This window comes from Dasypus novemcinctus, chromosome 2 (genome assembly GCF_030445035.2).
Source record: "Dasypus novemcinctus isolate mDasNov1 chromosome 2, mDasNov1.1.hap2, whole genome shotgun sequence".
In the NCBI taxonomy this organism is placed as follows: Eukaryota; Metazoa; Chordata; class Mammalia; order Cingulata; family Dasypodidae; genus Dasypus; species Dasypus novemcinctus.
This window is the reverse complement of record NC_080674.1, coordinates 120,864,036-120,882,126: the sequence shown is the minus strand read 5'-3', so window position 1 is coordinate 120,882,126 and position 18,091 is coordinate 120,864,036. Positions and strand designations below refer to the sequence as shown.

Genomic DNA, 18,091 nt, shown 5'->3' with positions numbered 1-18,091 from the left:
TATTCCTTCTGCCCCTTTTTCTCTTTCTTCGTCTTCTGGGACTCATATAATGCATATTTGGCATGCTTGATGTTGCCCATAGGTTATTTTCACTTGTAGTATTTCCTTTTTCTTTCTGCTCTTCAGCAGACTCATTCCAAGTGTGCCATCTTCACGTTCACTTATTCTTACTTCTGCCAGCTCCACTATGCCCTTGAAATCCTCTTGGGAATTTTTCATTTCAGTTATTGTGGTCTTCAACTCCAGTATTTGTATTTGGTTTCTTTTAAAAATCCTATCTCTTTACTAAGACCAGCTTGTGAAAAGGCAGAGATTTTCTTGAGCTTCAGCCTTCCTATCAGGAAGGTGGGCCCAAGGCAATTGCACTGTACAGGGATTTCCCTGTCTTTCTGGGTCCCAGTCTTGTTCAAGGCTTTTGCTTGTTAGTTGTTAGAGTTGCCCTGTTTACAGGAGTTTTGTTGTCCCCTCTGTCCCAGGAGATAAACCTTCTCTCAGGTGTTTGAAGGCAGAAAGATCTTGGTCCCAGACTGTCTGCTTTTAGAGTTTTTTACACTCCTTTTGTTGTCTGAAGGTGCTTTTGCCTGGAGTACAAATTCTGGAAGGAGGGTACAATGGAGAGGACTTCCCCAAATCAGTCTTTCCCAGTCAAAACAGGGCCAGGGACCTATGAAAAAGGTGCAGACAGTCTCCAAAGTATCCTAGGGAGGGGATCAGAAAGGGTTCCAAGATATTATCTGACAGATTCCCAAAGCTGAGCTTTTCCAGGCTGCCCAAAAATGCAGCCCTTCAGCTAACTTCCCTCCATAGCCTTGAGGAAACGTAGCATCTTTAAATCTCCAGCATCTCCACCCCCATCCCATGAAGGTTGAAACCATGGCTGCCACCACCTTTGTCCAGGGTGGGTTGAAACAGTGACCACCCCCAGAGCCAAATCCTCCAGTGATACAAATTCCCTAATCAATACTGTAATCAGTGATGAGCCAGGCCCAACCCTATTCTTGTGGAAGAGCAATTTTAGGTCTCTTTCTGTCACCAGCAGCTAGACAAAGGCTGGATCCTGTGGCCTGCTGCAAAAGTGGGGTGTGGGCACCAGAAGGAAGGGAGGGTGGGAGGGAAAGACAGAGGCAATTAGAGAAACTTGTATATGGCCTGCTATTAGATAATGCCAAGAAATTACTGTTGTTATTTACGATAATGGCATTACTGTTATATAAGTAAATGTCTGTAGTTTTTGAAGATGTATACTGAAGTTGTGGGGTTTAAATGACATGATGCCTGGTAGTTACGGAAAAAAAAGCTATATAAAGCAAAAAGATTGTTTAGAGTCCTGAGATTCTTTTATGAATGATATTATATACATAAACATACGTTATTTACCAGTAAATCAAGCACACACAGACACAATGGAAAACATTAGGCCTGTTACCACTTGCTTGTGAAAAGCATCATAAGCAATTTTCTGAGTAAGTGGAAATAGGTCTGTTTTTTCTCCATCTCTCAAAAGAACTTCTTTAGGACCGGCAAGACTGTAGGATTACACAAAAATAAATATTGATGGCTTTTGAAATATATAATTTATTTGAAAATCCACTGATTTCTAAGAAACATCAGGAATGTTAACTTACAATTTGCCACTTGGAACAAAAGGGGCTGAATCTTCCTTGTGCCAGGCTTTCCTTAAGACAGTGGTTCTGAAAGCATCCCCTGGTAACTTTCAGAAATGCAAATTCTTAGGTCCCACTTGAGACCTACAGAATCAGAAACTCTTGGGGTGGGGCAGGCAATCTTATTTTAACAAGTCTGCTGGGTGATTCTGCACACTAAAAATGAAAACCACTTCTCTGAGAACATCAAGTTAAGTGTTAAGAAGGTTCATTAAATCTGCAAACCTCTGAGAGGATCACTTAGTGCAATGCAGAAGTAATACACTAAAATGACCCATGCTGTTGTTTTCACTAAATGATGGGGAGTTATACAATGGCATTACCTCATATCCCCCACCCCCATGACTCTAAAGATCTTGCAGAGAAAGTGCATTGACAATTCTCTTTGAATTCAGACTTAACCAGGAGATTAATGTGCTCAAAGTGTTTTAAATCTGGTTGCCAAATCCCATCAATTTAACACGAAGCCATCTTATTCATCATAAAATTCTCAGCCCCTGATTTGACTGGCTTGTTATGAGCATACCCTTGAAGTATTATCAAATGTGGGGTATTTCTCCTCCATCTTCTTTGACCTCTAGAGAATGAACTTAACACCCTCTTTGGCAGGTCCCCCATGCAGGCATTTTGACTTGTTCAGTTAGTTGGTTTATGTATAAGTAGGAATCAGAGGCAAAGAATTTAGGAGAAATTTGTGCTTAAGTCTGAACATTTTCTCTCCCTTGATATCTGGAAGAAGTAAGAAATCTTTCTTCTTAAAGAAAAATATATTGTGCAAAGAGATTAGAAAGCACCCTCCCTCCCCGGAAAATATAACTGCACTTCTAAAACAATAATTTGAATGCTAACCGCTGAGTGAAAGCGGAAAAAGGAAAGTCACATGATGATTTTACAGGGGCATGAAGCCAACTCTGACAAGGTCGATGTTGAGTTGCTGGAGGGTCTAAGGAAGGATTTTTCTCTTTCCCATTCTACCTTGAAGAAAAATCAACTTGATGCAAACTCTAGTTTGGAAACATTCTGACTATGTGAGTCTAGTCTCTTTAGGGCCACATCTGCTTACCAACTTGGAGGTGTATTTTTTAAATTTCTAAAAGTGGAAACTGGTTTCATAGTAAATAACATTTCATAAGAAACAGAGGAAAGAAACTTGATATTAAAACCCAGCAGTGCAAGCTTCAAATCTCAGTGTAACTCTTCTGTATGTTTGAATTAGGCCAGATTTCTTATTCTCTCAGCCTCCCTTCCCCATTTATGAAGTGAGAATAACAATACCTAGTTTGCAAAGTTTGTGTAAATTCTGTTCTGCTACAATACATGTTCTTGCATATACCAGTTAGTTCATAAATAGCAGGTAAATAGAGAAACGGTAGAGTTGTAATCTGGAAGTCCTGTTGGATGTCTCCAGCTTGTTAATGATTTGTGTTAGTCGTAAGGAGGGACACCGAAATAGATGTCAACCTAATCCAATACAGGTGTCAGGGTTGCCAGCAAAAGTGGTCCACACAGACTCTGATGGAAAGATGTTTTACTTGCATACAGATGAGACAGAGCAAGGGCAACTTCGCCAGTGGGTGTCAGTTCCCCATAGACGGTGGGTCTGAATCTGTGACCAATGCAGGGACATGTTTAATGTACAGCACCCCTGTGTGTTTGTGTGCTGCCACAGTGGAGGGACCCTATTCCCTCCCTGCCAGGGACAGGTTTACCACCGGGATGTAAGCTGGATGTTGGAAAACATGCCAACCAGAGTCGGACTGTCTCCAGTGAATGTTTATATATTTTTGGGACAGTAGGGGAAGGGGTAAGTATCAGTTTGGCATTATTTATGAATTCCAAAAATAGATATTGGACTATGTTTGTAAACTGTTCTGTTCCTCTGAGGGTATTACATTGTATTAACTTCAAGGTTTTACTTTTACTTGATTAAATTATGATGAGGGCTTTCACTGGGTCATGTCAGTAGGCAGGGACTCACAGAGAAAACAACATGGCAGAAGAGAAAGTTGGAGTTTTTTGATGCTGGAGCCCTAGAAAGTAAACACACAGAGAAGCTGATACCTGAGGAAAGAGAAGGCTCCATTAGACATGATTGAGGCCCTGGGAACAGAGAAAACTGTTTGCCTGATAGAGACCAGAGCACTGAACAGCTGAACCCAGAGAAAAATGAGCCCCAAGATTAAAATGAGTCCCTGGGGAGAGACAAGACTTATCCCAGCCTACAGCTGATATTAGAAGCTGGGACCACAGAGCCTTCAGTGGAAGAGGGAGGCTGAACCCTTGCAGACACTGGCAGCTATCTTGCTCTAACATGTGGCAACAGACTTTGGTGAAGGAAGTAAATTACGCTTTATGGCCTGGTAACTGTAAGCCTCTATTGCAAATAAATACCCTTTATGAAACACAACAGATTTCTGGTACTTTGCATCAGCATCCCTCTGACTGACTAATAAAGGGTATACCAACAATCCTCTTTATCTACTAGGTGATTATGTTTTATCCCATGAGGCTTACCTGGTCCTGGCACAGGATATATTTGTGAGTCCCAGGAAAAGGTGGCAGGAAAAGGTGACAGGCCCACTACCACAATTTGTGCCACAGGTAACCATAGCTGATCACAGAGAATATAGACGTGGATGAACACAGCTGAACACAGGAAGCTGTGAACACAGGAAGCTGTGAGGATTATAGTAGTTTACGTGATGTCCATTCACCTCTTATTTTTCTTTTGTCTCAGTTTGGCACCCTACTCTGTCCTGAAAGTGCTTATTGCATGGTTTTTCCCAATCTCCATGACTTTTGCCCTTGCAACCATAACCCAGCAGGCTCAACATTCTCTTAATTCCCTTCCATCAAGGTACATACACTTTTAAATTTAAATACGTATTTTAGGGGGCGGTGGGGGCGAATGGGGACCTCATATTTTTTAATGTAATATCTTTTTAAAAAAATGAATAAACTGAGTAGAATTTGAAAAAAAATAAATACATATTTTATATTTAGCATAGTATTTCTTTCTTTTTTTTTTAAATTTTAGAACACTTTCATTTCTTTTTTTCTTTTTTTTTTTTTAAAAGATTTATTTTTTATTTATTTAATTCCCCTCCCCTCTCCTGGTTGTCTCTTTTCTGTGTCTTTTTGCTGCGTCTTGTTTCTTTGTCCGCTTCTGTTGTCATCAGCGGCACGGGAAGTGTGGGCGGCGCCATTCCTCAGCAGGCTGCTCCCTCCTTCGAGCTGGGCGGCTCTCCTTATGGGTGCATTCCTTGCGCGTGGAGCTCCCCTACGCGGGGGACACCCCTGTGTAGCACGGCACTCCTTGCGCGCATCAGCACTGCACATGAGCCAGCTCCACACGGGTCAAGGAGGCCCGGGGCTTGAACCGTGGACCTCCCATGTGGTAGACGGATGCCCTAACCACTGGACCAAAGTCCGTTTCCCAGTGTTTCTTTCTTATTAGGAATTAAAACTTTGCTGTTCACTGTGCTAATATTTTATTAGAATTATTACTGGTTTTGTTGGTGTCCTGTTTACAAGTTTATATGGGGTTTAATAGATATGTTCCTAATATTATTTTTTCATAGCCCTGTTAATTTTAATATTAGTGTTAATTTTGTAGAATGCTAGGCTTATTGGGAAGTTAAACATTGTAATAAAACAGAAATGGCATAATACAAAATAAATACTCCTGTATTTATCTCTGTGTATATGTATGTGTATAAATCTATAATAAGTTTTCAGTACTTTATAACAATGGTGGACTCTCATCATTCTTTTTTTTTTTTAATTTATTTATTTCTCTCCCCTTCTTCCCCTGCCCCAGTTGTCTGTTCTCTGGGTCTATTAGCTGTATGTTCTTTGTCCACTTCTGTTGTTGTCAGCGGCACGGGAATCTGTGTTTCTTTTTGTTGCATCATCTTGTTGTGTCAGCTCTCCGTGTATGCGGCACCATTCTTGGGCAGGCTGAACTTTCTTTTGCGCTGGGTGGCTCTCCTTACAGAGCGCACTCCTTGCGCATTGGGCTCACCTACGCGGGGGACACCCCTGTGTGGCACGGCACTCCTTGCACGCATCAGCACTGCGCATGGGCCAGCTCCACACGGGTGAAGGAGGCCCGGGGTTTGAACCGTGGACCTCCCATGTGGTAGACAGACGCCCTAACCACTGGGCCAAGTCCGTTTCCCTCTCATCATTCATTTTGACTTCACAGGTTCTGAATCTCTGTCTTTGGAGAACTCACCCCTAACCCTTATGATTTTGTTGGGGACAAAGATTACCTCCCAATATAGAGTTGGAAAATGCTGGATACTCATTTCCCAGCCTCCCTGGGAGCAAGGGCAAAAGCATGTGCCCCAAGACTCTGACAATCAGAGGCATTCATGTGAAGACTCTGACTTAGGAGCTAGCAACACTGCAACTAGGGACCAGGAACTCTCTGTCACTTCTGTGATGATGTTGTCAGTGCTTTCCTCACCAGAATGGATTTGGGTTATAGCTTTGGGTGCTCTTTACTGTTTTGTCTAGAGTTAGATCGTCATGACTTGAGGTGACTCATGAGCTATCCAATATCCTTCAAAAAACTTTTCCCCTTAACTTAGCCAGAATTGACTTCTGTTGTTTTCTATGGAGAACTTTGGCTGATATGGTGGCTGATATTATAACCAATTCTGTTTTTCTGAACATCTACCGTATCCACTATACTTTAAGGGGCACTCAGATTGGCAGAATACCTGTATGTTTCAGGTACTTATTGCTACATCTAACAAACCATTAGTAGTATAAGACAATAATTTATTATTATCTTTCATGGCTCTGATGGTTGACTGGCTTCAGCTGGGTGGTTCCTTCTTGGGGTCTCTTACTGCAGTTGTGCTCAAGTAAGTGGTTGGGTCTGGAGTCATCTGAAGGCAGGATGGGCTGGTCATCCAAGATAGTTTCTTCACTTATGTGCCTGGCTCCTTGTCCTCTCTGCATTTCCATACATTGCCTCATCCTCCAGAGCCATTGCGTGTGGCTTGGGCTCTTCACTGCCTGATGGTCTCAGAATGCTATATGGTACCTGGCTTCCAAGAGGTAGGAAATGGAACTGACACAATATTGGTCAAAGCAGTCACAGAGCCTGCCCAGGTTCAAGTAGGTGGAAAAATGGAGAAATGAACTCCAGTTCTTGAAGTGGAAATGGACAGGTCACATTGCTACTTCCAGAGATATTTTTGTGGCCATCTGTGAAAAATACAATCTGCCACATTATGTTTAATGGGGTAGGTGCTATCCAGAGAATAAGTTAGAAAGTATTAAGCAATTTCTTTTCTTTTCTTTCTTTCCTTTTTTTTTAAAGCTTTTATTTTGAAATACTTTCAAAACTACAGGATTGTTACAAAAATATTATAAATCCCATACAATAACTACAACACATCCCCAAATGCCCCTTGCCCAGATACCCAGATCCATCAATTTTAACATTTTGCTACGTTTGCCATATCATTCTATCAATCATCTCTATTTTTCTATCTATCTATCTATCTATCTATCTATCTATCTATCTATCTATCTATCTATCTATCATTTTCTGAAAATTTGTATGTAGGCCATATAGACCATATATATGATGCTCCTTAAATGCTTAATACTGTCATGTACATTTCCTAAGAACAAGAATATTCACTTATGTAACCAGCTTAAGGGATTATCAAATTCAAGGAATTTAACACTGATGTAATGCTTACAGTCTATATTCCAATTTTTCATATGTCCCAATAATGTCCCTTTGAGTCTTTTTTCCTTCCTTGATCGATCCCATCCAAGATCATGTATTCTGTTTAATTGTCATTGTCTCTAGAATTGCTCTTTCTCCCTTTTTAAATAATGGGAACATATATATAATTACATAAACTGTTCCATTTCAACCATTCCAAAGCATAGCATTCAATGGGATTAACTGTATTTGCAGTATTGTGGTAATCTCACCAACTTCTACTGTTAAAACTTTTCCATCTCCCAAATAGTAACCATACACTCATTGTGCATCAATTCTCCATTCCCCTGGCCCCTATTCCTTACAACCTGTACTCTAATTTCTGTCTCTATAAGTTTGCATGTTCTCCAATATTTTCCCTATAATTACCATGGGGCTTAAGTTTAACATCCTAAATCTATAATAGCCTCATTTACTTTGATACCAATGTAATAGTATATACAAACTATGTTCCTTTTAACTCTCCATTTCCCACCTTTATGCAGTTCTAGTCACACATTACATGTTTGTATATTGTATGTCCAAAACCACTGATTTGTCCTAACATTTTGTGTATTTGTCTTTTAGATCCTGTAGGAAGTAAAGAGTGGATTTAAAAGCCAAAATTACAATAGTACTGGCACTTATATTTACCCGTGTCATTACTCTTACTGGAAATCTTTATTTCTTTATTTCTTTATGTGGCTTCAATCTATTGTCTATTGTCCCTTCTTTTCAACTGCAGAATTTTCTTTAGCCTTTTCCGTAGGGTGGATCTGAACTCCCTCAGTTTTTGTTTTCAGTGAACATCTTAATCTCTTCCTCAGTTCTTTTTTTAATTTCTCTCCCCTTCCCCCTGCTCCCCCCGCCCTGTTGTCTGCTCTCTATGCCCATTCATTGTGTATTCTTCTGTGTCCCCTTGCATTCTTGTCAAGTGGCACCAGGAATCTGTGTCTCTTTTTTGCATCATCTTGCTGCATCAGCTCTCAGTGTGTACAGTGCCACTCTTGGGCAGGCTGTGCTTTTTTCATGCAGGGTGGCTCGCCTTACAGAGCACACTCCTTGCACGTGGGGCACCCCTATGCAGGGGACACCCCTGCATGGCATGGCACTCCTTGCAGGCAGCAGCACTGCATGTGGGGCAGCTCACCACATGGGCCAGCAGGCCCTGGGTACCAAACCCTGGACCTCCTATATGGTAGGTGGACACTCTATCAGTTGAACCATATGTACTTCCTCCTTCAGTTTTTTGTTGTTTTAAAAAAATTTTTTTTCCTTTTTTTCTTTTTATTATTATTATTTTTTAAAGAAACTTTAGATTACATAAAATTTCATTGAAAATATATGGGCTTCCCCCATACCTCAACCCCTTCTTCTCCCACAGTTTTCCTCATTAACAACAACTTTACTTATTGTGGCACATTTGTTATAATTCATGAACACATACTGAAGCATTGCTGCTAACCATGGTCTATAGTTTACATTATGGTTTACACTTTGCTCTGCACAATTTTATAGGTTTTGACAAAATGTATAATGGCCTGTATCCATCATTGCAATGTCAGGCAGAACAATTGCAAAATTTCCCATGTTACACCTATTCTTCCCTCTTCCTCCCCTCAGAAACTCTGGTGATGATTGCCTTTACATCAATGTTACAAGTTCTTCAATTCCTAGAATAATAAACCTACTTTAATCCATAGTTGCATTCCCCCTTTGTGTTTGTTCATTCTTCAATCTTGAGGATTTGGGGATGGTGATGCCCACTCTGCTTCCAGTTGAGAGGGGGCTTAGATCCCATGGGGCAAATGGGTGGACTGTCTTGCTTGCAGTTGTAGATATTCACTGTTTGGGGGGATGGCCGTTGTCCATCATCATCCTCATGTTAGTTGTCCTGGGTGTGTCTGATGAATTGGAGAGTAGGTGTTGGCTGCAACTCTGCTGAGATCCAGGGCTCAACCGGCATATGAACCACCAGATAACTTAAGTCTCTGGGACACTTACTTAATGGGTATATTGCTACTTATATGTTCAAATAAAAGGGGTATAAGAACCATGTGTAGGAAAATTATAAATGAGTCTAACTCTGATACATTGGGCGGATAGGTTATCATATATTTCAAGGTAAGGCCCACTGACAGGGGGTCAAATACTTGGGGTTTTCTGCCCTGCTTATAGTATCCAGATCTCTCTAGTGCCCTCAGGAGCCCCCCTGTTGAGGCCCTGTTTACTGAAGCAGTCAGCGAGATCCTGAGATCCTCGTAGGAGGTACAAAAGCATTACCTCTGAAGTGACTTCCTGACTCACTTTGAAATCTCTTAGCCATAAAAACTCTTTTGTATTTAATATTTCCCCCTTTGGTCAAGGGTTTTTTCCAAATGCATCACTAGTTGGTGCTTTGTGATAATCCCTCAGTGCCAGGGATCTTTGGTCCATTTTGAGTTGATTTTTGTATATGGTTTGAGGTAAGAGTCATCCTCCTTTTTTCGTAAATGGAGATCCAGTTTTCCTAGCACCACTTGTTGAAGATGCTATTTTTTCCCAATTGAGTAGGCTTTGCCACCTGGTCAAAAATCAGTTGGCCATAAAAGGAGGGTTGCTTTCTGAGCTCTCAATGTTATTCAGTTGGGTTATGTGTGTTCATTTTCAAAATTTTTTTAAAAAGATATTTAGATTACACAAATGTCACATAAAAAATATTGGGGATTCCCATATGCCCCACTTCCCATACCTCCCAAATTTTCCCACATTAACAACATCCTTCATTAGTAAGGTACATTCATTGGAATTGATGAACACATTTTGGAGCATTGCCACTAAGTGTGGATTAAAGTTTACATTGTAGTTTACACTCTCTCCCACACAATTCTGTAGGTTATGGCAAGATATATAATGGCCTGTATCAGTTGTTGCAATGTCATTCAGGACAATTCCCAAGTCCCAAAAATGGCCCCATACTACACTGCTTTTCCTTCTCTCTTCCTCCATTGGCCACTGCCTCCATGTCAGTAACATAATTTCTTCCATTGCTAAAATCACAATAAGTCTTTAGCAGAATACCAATAAGTCTACACTTTAGTCCATAGTTCATTCCCTAATCCTGAGGATTCTGGGATGGTGATGTTCATTCCACCTCTAATTGAGAGGCAGCTGTGATCCCATAGGGCTGATGGCTGGGACTCTCTTGCTTGCATTTGTAGAGTCTCTCAGTTCCTTTGTAAGATAGTTGTCCATCATCACCTCCATATTAGATGTTCTGGGTGAGACCAATGAACTGTAGAGTAGGTGTTGCAATTCCGTTGAGATTTAGCACCCAGCTGGCGCAAGGACAGTCAAAGATTTAAATCTCTTGGATGTACACCTTCCAACACTTGTATTAATTATAGGGTCAAATAGGACAGAAGAGCCACGTGTAGGGAAACCACAACTGAGTCCAACTCTGTCACTCTGGAGAGCATAAATTCCAAAGTAGGACCCACTGGCAAGGCACCAAACTCCTGAGCTATATGCCCTGACTACAGTGCCAGGATGTCTCCAGAGCCCTCAGGAGCCCCACTATTTGGGATAGTATCTACTTTGGCAGTCAATGAGATCCTGCTGAGATGTGCGTAAGCATAATCTCTGGAATGACCTCCCGACTCACTTTGAAGTCTCATAGCCATATAAAGTCATTTTTCTTTACCTTTCCCCACTTTTGGTCAAAGTGTTTTTCCACTTGCTTTGCTAGTTGGTTCTTGGTAGTTGTCCCTTGGTACCAGGGAGTCTCATCCCTGGGAGTCATGTCCTACAATGGGGGAGGGTAATATATTTATATCCTGAGTTCAGCTTAGAGAAAGGCCGCATTAATAACCAAAGGAATATCAAACTCCCATCTTGGGGAGCTCTGCTACATTCTCTAATGAATCAGCAAAAATCCATCAGAGTATAGGAGCAATGATTAGTGAAGAAGGACGGGCCATTGATAGGCCCTTGATATTGATGACTGTGCATTGAAACTTAGCCTAGTATTATAGGGTGCCTAAGAATTGCCTCTTGGGAGCCTCCTATGTGTGTTCTTGTGCCAGTACCATGCTGTTTTGATTACTATGGCTTTGCAATAAGTTTTAAGACTGGGAAGTATGGAATTTTATTGGAATTGCATTGAAACTATAAAATGCTTTGAGTAGAATTGACATCTTAATAGCATTTAGTCTTCCAATCCATGAACACAAAATATCTTTCCATTTGTGTAGGTCTTCTTTAATTTCTTTTAGTAATGTTTTGTAGTTTTCTGTGTATAAGTCCTTTTCATCCTTGGTTGGATTTATTTCTAGATATTTGATTATTTTAGTTGCTATTGTAAATGGAATTTTTTTCTTAATATCTTGTTCCAATTGTTCATTACTTGTGTTTAGAAACACTACTGATTTTTGTGCTGATCTTGTATCCCACCACTTTATTGGATTCATTTATTAGCTCTAGGAGCTTTGTTGTGGATTTTCAGGATTTTCTGTCTATGGGATTACATCATTTGCAAATTGGGGAAGTTTTACTTCTTCCTTTCCAATCTGGATGACTTTCATTTCTTTTTCTTACCTAATTGTTCTGGCAAGAACTTCCAGTGCAAGGTGAATAACAGTGGTGACAGTGAGCATCCATGTCTTCTTCTTGATCTTAGAGGGAAAGTTCCACTCTTTCAGCATTAAGTAGAATGTTAACTATCGGCTTTACACATATACCTTTTATCATGTTGAGGAAGTTTCCTTCTATTCCTAGTGTTCTAAGTGTTTTTTATCAAGGAATGGTGCTGTATTTTGACAAATGCCTTTTCTGCATCGATTGAGATGATCATTTTTTTCCTTAATGCTATTAATGTGGTATATTACTTAATTGAGTATCTTATGTTGAGCCAATCTTGCATAATAGGGATAAATCTCACTTGATCATAGTAGTGCATTTTATTTTGAGTTTGGCTTAGAGAGAGGCCACATTTGAGCAACAAGGAGGCTTTCAGGAGGTGACTCTTAGGTTATATATGATACTAGGCTAAGTTTCAATTTCTCAAGAACAAGGTTCATAAGTATAAGCATCAATATCAAGGGCCTGGTGTATTGGTCTGTCCTCCTTTGCTAGATACTGCCTATGATGTACTCCAGGGATTCTTGCCACTCTATTAGAAAATGTAGCAGGACTCTTCAGGATGGGATATCAATACTTTTTTGGTTATTGTGTGGGTCTCTACCCACCAAGACAACACTCCATGACCACTTGAACATATTCATAGTTCAAGCCATTCATGCCATAGGTGCACCCCTCCCCATAAATCCCCTCACCCCCAACACCCAGTAAAAGCGGTCCTCCCCTTCCACAGTTGCAACTCTTCTGCAATCCAAAACCTCCCCCAAAGCAAAGCCAAAAAATGAATAAAAATAATTTAAAAAATACAGAATAAAAAAATAAAGTATATATAAATTTTTAAAAAATGTTTGCATTGTATCTTTCATTCCCAGAAGATCTGTTATCTTTTATATACGGTGACAGTTTTTTCTACATGTTCCCTTTTTTTTCACTTTTAAGCTTTAGGTAACATAAAAGTCACATAGAAAACATAGGGTATTCTATATACCCCACCCCTCGCTCTCACATTTACCCCTATTAATAACATCTTACATAAGTATGGTACATTTGTTACAATTGATAAACAGATATTGAAGCATTGACACTAACCATGGTCAATGGTTTATTTTATGGTTCACATTCTGTACCGTACACTTTTATAAGTACTAACAAAATGCATAATGGCCTGTATCCATCATAGCAAGATCATATAGAACAATTCCAATGCCCCAAAAATGCCTCAGGTCCATTCATTTTCCCTTCCCCTTGGTTCCCATGGGTCCCAAGGAACCACTCAGTTGCAGCTTTTGAAGAACAAGATTCAGTTACATGCATTAATATTGAGGGCCTGACATATTGATCCGTCTTCTTTCATTTGGCATTGCCTATGTTCTTGAGAGACCCTTGACCCTCTATTTGAGAACCTAGCAGGACTCCCCAGGATGAGAGTTTAATGTTTTCTTGCTTATTGTGTGGGTCTTCATCTCCCTCAGTTTTGAAAGACAGTTTTACCAGATACAGAATTCTTGGTTGGCAAATTTTTTGCTTCCAGCACTTTAATTATGTCTTCCTGCCGTCTTCTTGCCTCCATGGTTTCCATGAAAATTCAGCATTTAGTCATATTGAAGCTTCCTTGTATGTGACATGTTGTTTCTTTCTTGCAGGTTTCAGAATTCTTTGTCTTTGGCATTTGACAGTGATGGATGTAGGGAGACCAATACCTGAAAATAACTTGCTTGTTCCCCTTTCTCTCCATTGCTAGGATACAAAGGAAAGAATTATATGTAAATTGGAAGGTAATGAGATGCAACTTTCTTTTGGTGTCAAAATTCCATGTCTTGTGGTCGAGAACATCCTGTTGAAACAATGAAGTATGAAAACCAGCTTCAACCAGTTGACCAGACCTGCACAGAAGAAGCCCCTGGGCAGGCCTCCTTGACCCATGTGGAGCTGGCCCATTTGCGGTGCTGATGCACACAAGGACTGCCCTGTCATGCAGGGATGTCCCTGCATAGGGAAGCCCCACGTGCAAGGAGTGTGCCCCATAAGGAGAGCTGCCCAGCACGAAAGAAAGTGCAGCCTGCCCAGGAATGGTGCCACATACACGGAGAGCTGACACAGCAAGATGACGCAACCAAAAAGAAACAGATTCCCATGCAACTGACAACAACAGAAGCGGACAAAGAAAGAAGAGGCAGCAAATAGACACACAGAACAGACAAGCGGAGTTGGGGGAGAAGGGGAGAGAAATAAATAAATAAACAAATAATTTAAAAAATAAAAAAATAAAAAATAAAAGTAAATTGAATGTTATTATATTTACCATTCAGTGGTTAGTACACTTTAAAAAGAGATTAATGGATAAACAAAATGCGGAATAAGCATACAATAGAATATCACTCATTTGTAAGAAGGGATACAGTACTAACACATGGGATAACATGGACGAATCTTCAGGACTTTATATTTAGTTCTTAATAGCACAGTGATACACTCTTTGTCCTTTGTGTCTGGTTTGCTTCACTCAAAATAATGTCTTATAGATTCATCCATATTGTCATATGCTTTGTGACCTCATTTTTTCTTATTGCTGCATAACATTCCATTGTATATATACACCACAGTTTGTTTATCTACTCATCAGTTGATTGACACCTAGATTGTTGTCAACTTTTGGAAATCATGAATAAAGCCACTCTGAATGTCAAAAAAAAAAAAAAAAAAAAGAAGCCGCCCCTGGCTATCTTCACTTCAACTTGTTTAATTAACATAGTAAAATTCCCACCCAGGGGTGGAGTTATCTGCCCCTTTTTTGATCATGCAATGTATGTGTAAGCATGATTTCCTGAACATGCTAAATCATACAATTTATAGCTATGTATGGTCACCCATATGCATAAAAGCTAATGCATAATCAAAGTAAATGCTAAGTAGAAACAGGTATTTAAGAGTGAAACCACAGCACAGGGAGTCAGGTCTGAGTCACTTTGACTGACCTTGGTTCCTTGCCTCTGCAAACACAATAAATACAAGTTCTGCCCAACTCTCCTGTTAAGGGATTTTTTGGTTTTGTTTTGTTTTATTATCTTTTTTTTTTAAAGATACATAGATTACACAAAATGTTACATTAAAAAATATGAGGTTCCCATATATCCCCACTCCCCACCCCACCCCACTCCTCCCACATCAACAACCTCTGTCATTAGTGTGGCACATTCATTGCATTTGATGAATACATTTTGGAGCATTGGCTACACAGCATGGATTATAGTTTACATTGTAGTTTACATTCTCTTCCAGTTCATTCAGTGGGTTATGGTAGGATATATAATGCCCTGAATCTGTTTCTGCAATATCATTCAGGACAACTCCAAGCCCCCAAAATGCCCCCACATCACATCTCTTCTTCCCTTTCCCTGCCCTTAGCAGCTCTCATGGACACTGTCTCCACATCAATGATACAGCTTCTTCCATTGCTAGAGTCACAATAATTCAATAGTGGAATACCAGTAAGTCCATATTTTATTCCTCCATCCTGAGGACCCAGGGATGGCAATGTCCTCTCCACCTCTAAATTGAGAGGGGGCTTAGATCCCACATGGCTGAGGGATGGGATTCTCCTGCTTGCAGTTGTAGGCTCTCTTGGTTCCCTGGTGTGGTGGTTGACATATCTGGTTATCCCCAAAGGCCCAGCTTTGGGGTCTAACAACAGTTTGATCATAATATGCCATAGTATGGGCCTATTTGGGTTTATCCTGTTTGGAATTTTCTGAGTGTCTTGGATATTTATATTTATGTCTTTCATTAAATTAGGGAAGTTGTCAGCCCCTTATGTGTTTGAATGTTCTCTCTGCCCCTTTCTCTCTTTCTTCTCCTTCTGGGACTCCAAAAGTATGCATGTGGGAGCATTTGATGGTGTACCACAGGTTCCTCAGGCACTCTTCACTTTTTTCCATTCTTTTTTCTGCTCTTTATACTGAATGATATCAATTGTCTTATCTTTTTTTTTTTTAAGATTTATTTTTATTTATTTAATTCCCCTCCCCTCCCCTGGTTGTCTCTTTTCTGTGTCTTTTTGCTGCATCTTGTTTCTTTGTCCGCTTCTGTTGTTGTCAGTGGCACGGGAAGTGTGGGCGGCGCCATTCCTCGGCAGGCTGCTCCCTCCTTCGCGCTGGGCAGCTCTCCTTATGGGTGCACTCCTTGCGCGTGGGCTCCCCTACGCGGGGGACACCCCTGCGCAGCATGGCACTCCCTGCGCCCATCAGCACTGCGCATGGGCCAGCTCCACACGGGTCAAGGAGGCCCGGGGATTGAACCATGGGCCTCCCATGTGGTAGACGGACGCCCTAACCACTGGGCCAAAGTCCGTTTCCCTGTCTTATCTTTAAGTTCACTGGATCTTTCTTCTGCAAGATCCAATATGCTGTTGGACCCTGCTAGGGAATTTTTAATTTCTGAAACTGTGGTCTTACCTCTGTTTGGTTCCTTTCCATAATTTCCATCTCTATTTTGATATTCTCTTCTTCATGTTCATTTTTTGATATTCTCTTTGTATTCCTCTATCATTTTTTGATTTCCTTTAGTTCTTTGGAAATATTTAATACCATCTTTAAAATTTATTTATTTTTAAAGATTTATTTTATTATTTCTCTCCCCTTCGCGCCCCCCCTCCCGTTGTCTGCTCTCTGTGTCCATTTGCTATGTGTTCTTCTGCATCTGCTTGCATTATCCAGTGACACTGGGAAACCATGTCTCTTTTTTCTTGTGTGATCTTGCTGCATCAGCTCTCCATGTGTGCAGTGCCACTCCTGGGCAGGCTGTGCACTCCTTGTGTGTGGGGCACTCCAACATGGGGATGCCCCTGCTTGGCATGGCACTCCTTGCATGTGGCAGCACTGCATATGGACCAGCTCATCACTGGGTCAGGAGGCCCTGGGGATCGAATGCTGCACCCTCCATATGGTAGGCAAACACTCTATCAGTAGACCTATGTCTGCTTCCCTAATACCATTTTTAAAGTCTTTTTCTAGTATGTCCCAGTTCTGGTCATCCTCATTGCTAGTATCTAATGCTTTATTCTTCTTTGCCTGGCCACCACTTCCTGTTTCTTTGTGTTTTGTAACCTTTTGTTGTAACCTGAACATTTTGATATTTTAATGTGTTACCTCTGGAACTTAGATCTGAGGTGTCTGTTCCTTAAGCTTGTATATTGCTAGTGTTATAAAGAGCAGAAGGAATGCCCTTATGCACAACTGAGCAGAGTCTAAGAGACAGATAAAGTAGATACAACCCCAGGTATTGGTTCTTTTGAGGGATAAAGAGACCCACGGGTTCTATGGTCATGGCAGATGGGGTTCACTGCCATGGCAGATGGCCCTTCTTTGGAACTGGTGTTTCTGCGTGATGGAATTGGACTCAGAGGGGATCTCTTTTCACAAGACTTGCATGCTACTTTATTGGAATTGTAGTTGGTGCTGGGGTTTAAGATATATTTAGGGGATTTGAATCTCTGGACTGATAATATGACACCCAGGCCCAGAGCCTCAACAGACTTCAGCTCCTACACTTTGATTTATTGGACTTACCCCACTCAGCTAACATCAAGTTGAAGAAGGTCAACCACCACACCATGGAGCCTAGAGTTGTCTACAACTGAAAGCAGGAGTAGTGCATCCAGTATCCATGTGGAATCTAAGCCCCCACTTGACATAGATGTGCAATGGACACAACCAATCCAATGTCCACAGAAAAAATGTGGAATGGGTGTGGGAAGGGTAGCCATGGTGGCTGCTGGGTTTGGGGAATGGGAGGAAGAGATGAGATGTGGAGGCGTTTTCGGGAAGTGGAGCTGTCCTGGGTGGTGCTTCACAGACAATTACGGGACATTGTAGATCCCCCCAGGGCCCACTGGATGGAACGTGAGAGAGTGTGGGCTATGATGTGGACCATTGACTATGGGGTGCAGTGATGCTCAGAGATGTACTTACCAGGTGCAATGGATGTGTCACGATGATGGGAGAGAGTGTTGCTGTGAGGGGAGTGGGGGGTGGGGGCGGTGGGGTTGAATGGGACCTCATATTTTTTTAATGTAATTTTTAAA

The 18,091-nt window shown here is 41.0% G+C and overlaps 1 long non-coding RNA gene across 1 annotated transcript in view; it reads left to right on the top strand.

Annotated features, from left to right (window-relative positions):
- The window catches only part of LOC105746980 (uncharacterized), a 95,147-nt gene extending 80,823 nt beyond the window's left edge, over positions 1-14,324 (top strand). Inside the window, exon 4 of the long non-coding RNA XR_009180886.2 lies at positions 13,754-14,324. This is a non-coding gene — a long non-coding RNA (uncharacterized lncRNA). The remainder of the gene's footprint in view (positions 1-13,753) is intronic.
- The last annotated feature ends 3,767 nt before the right edge of the window (positions 14,325-18,091 follow it).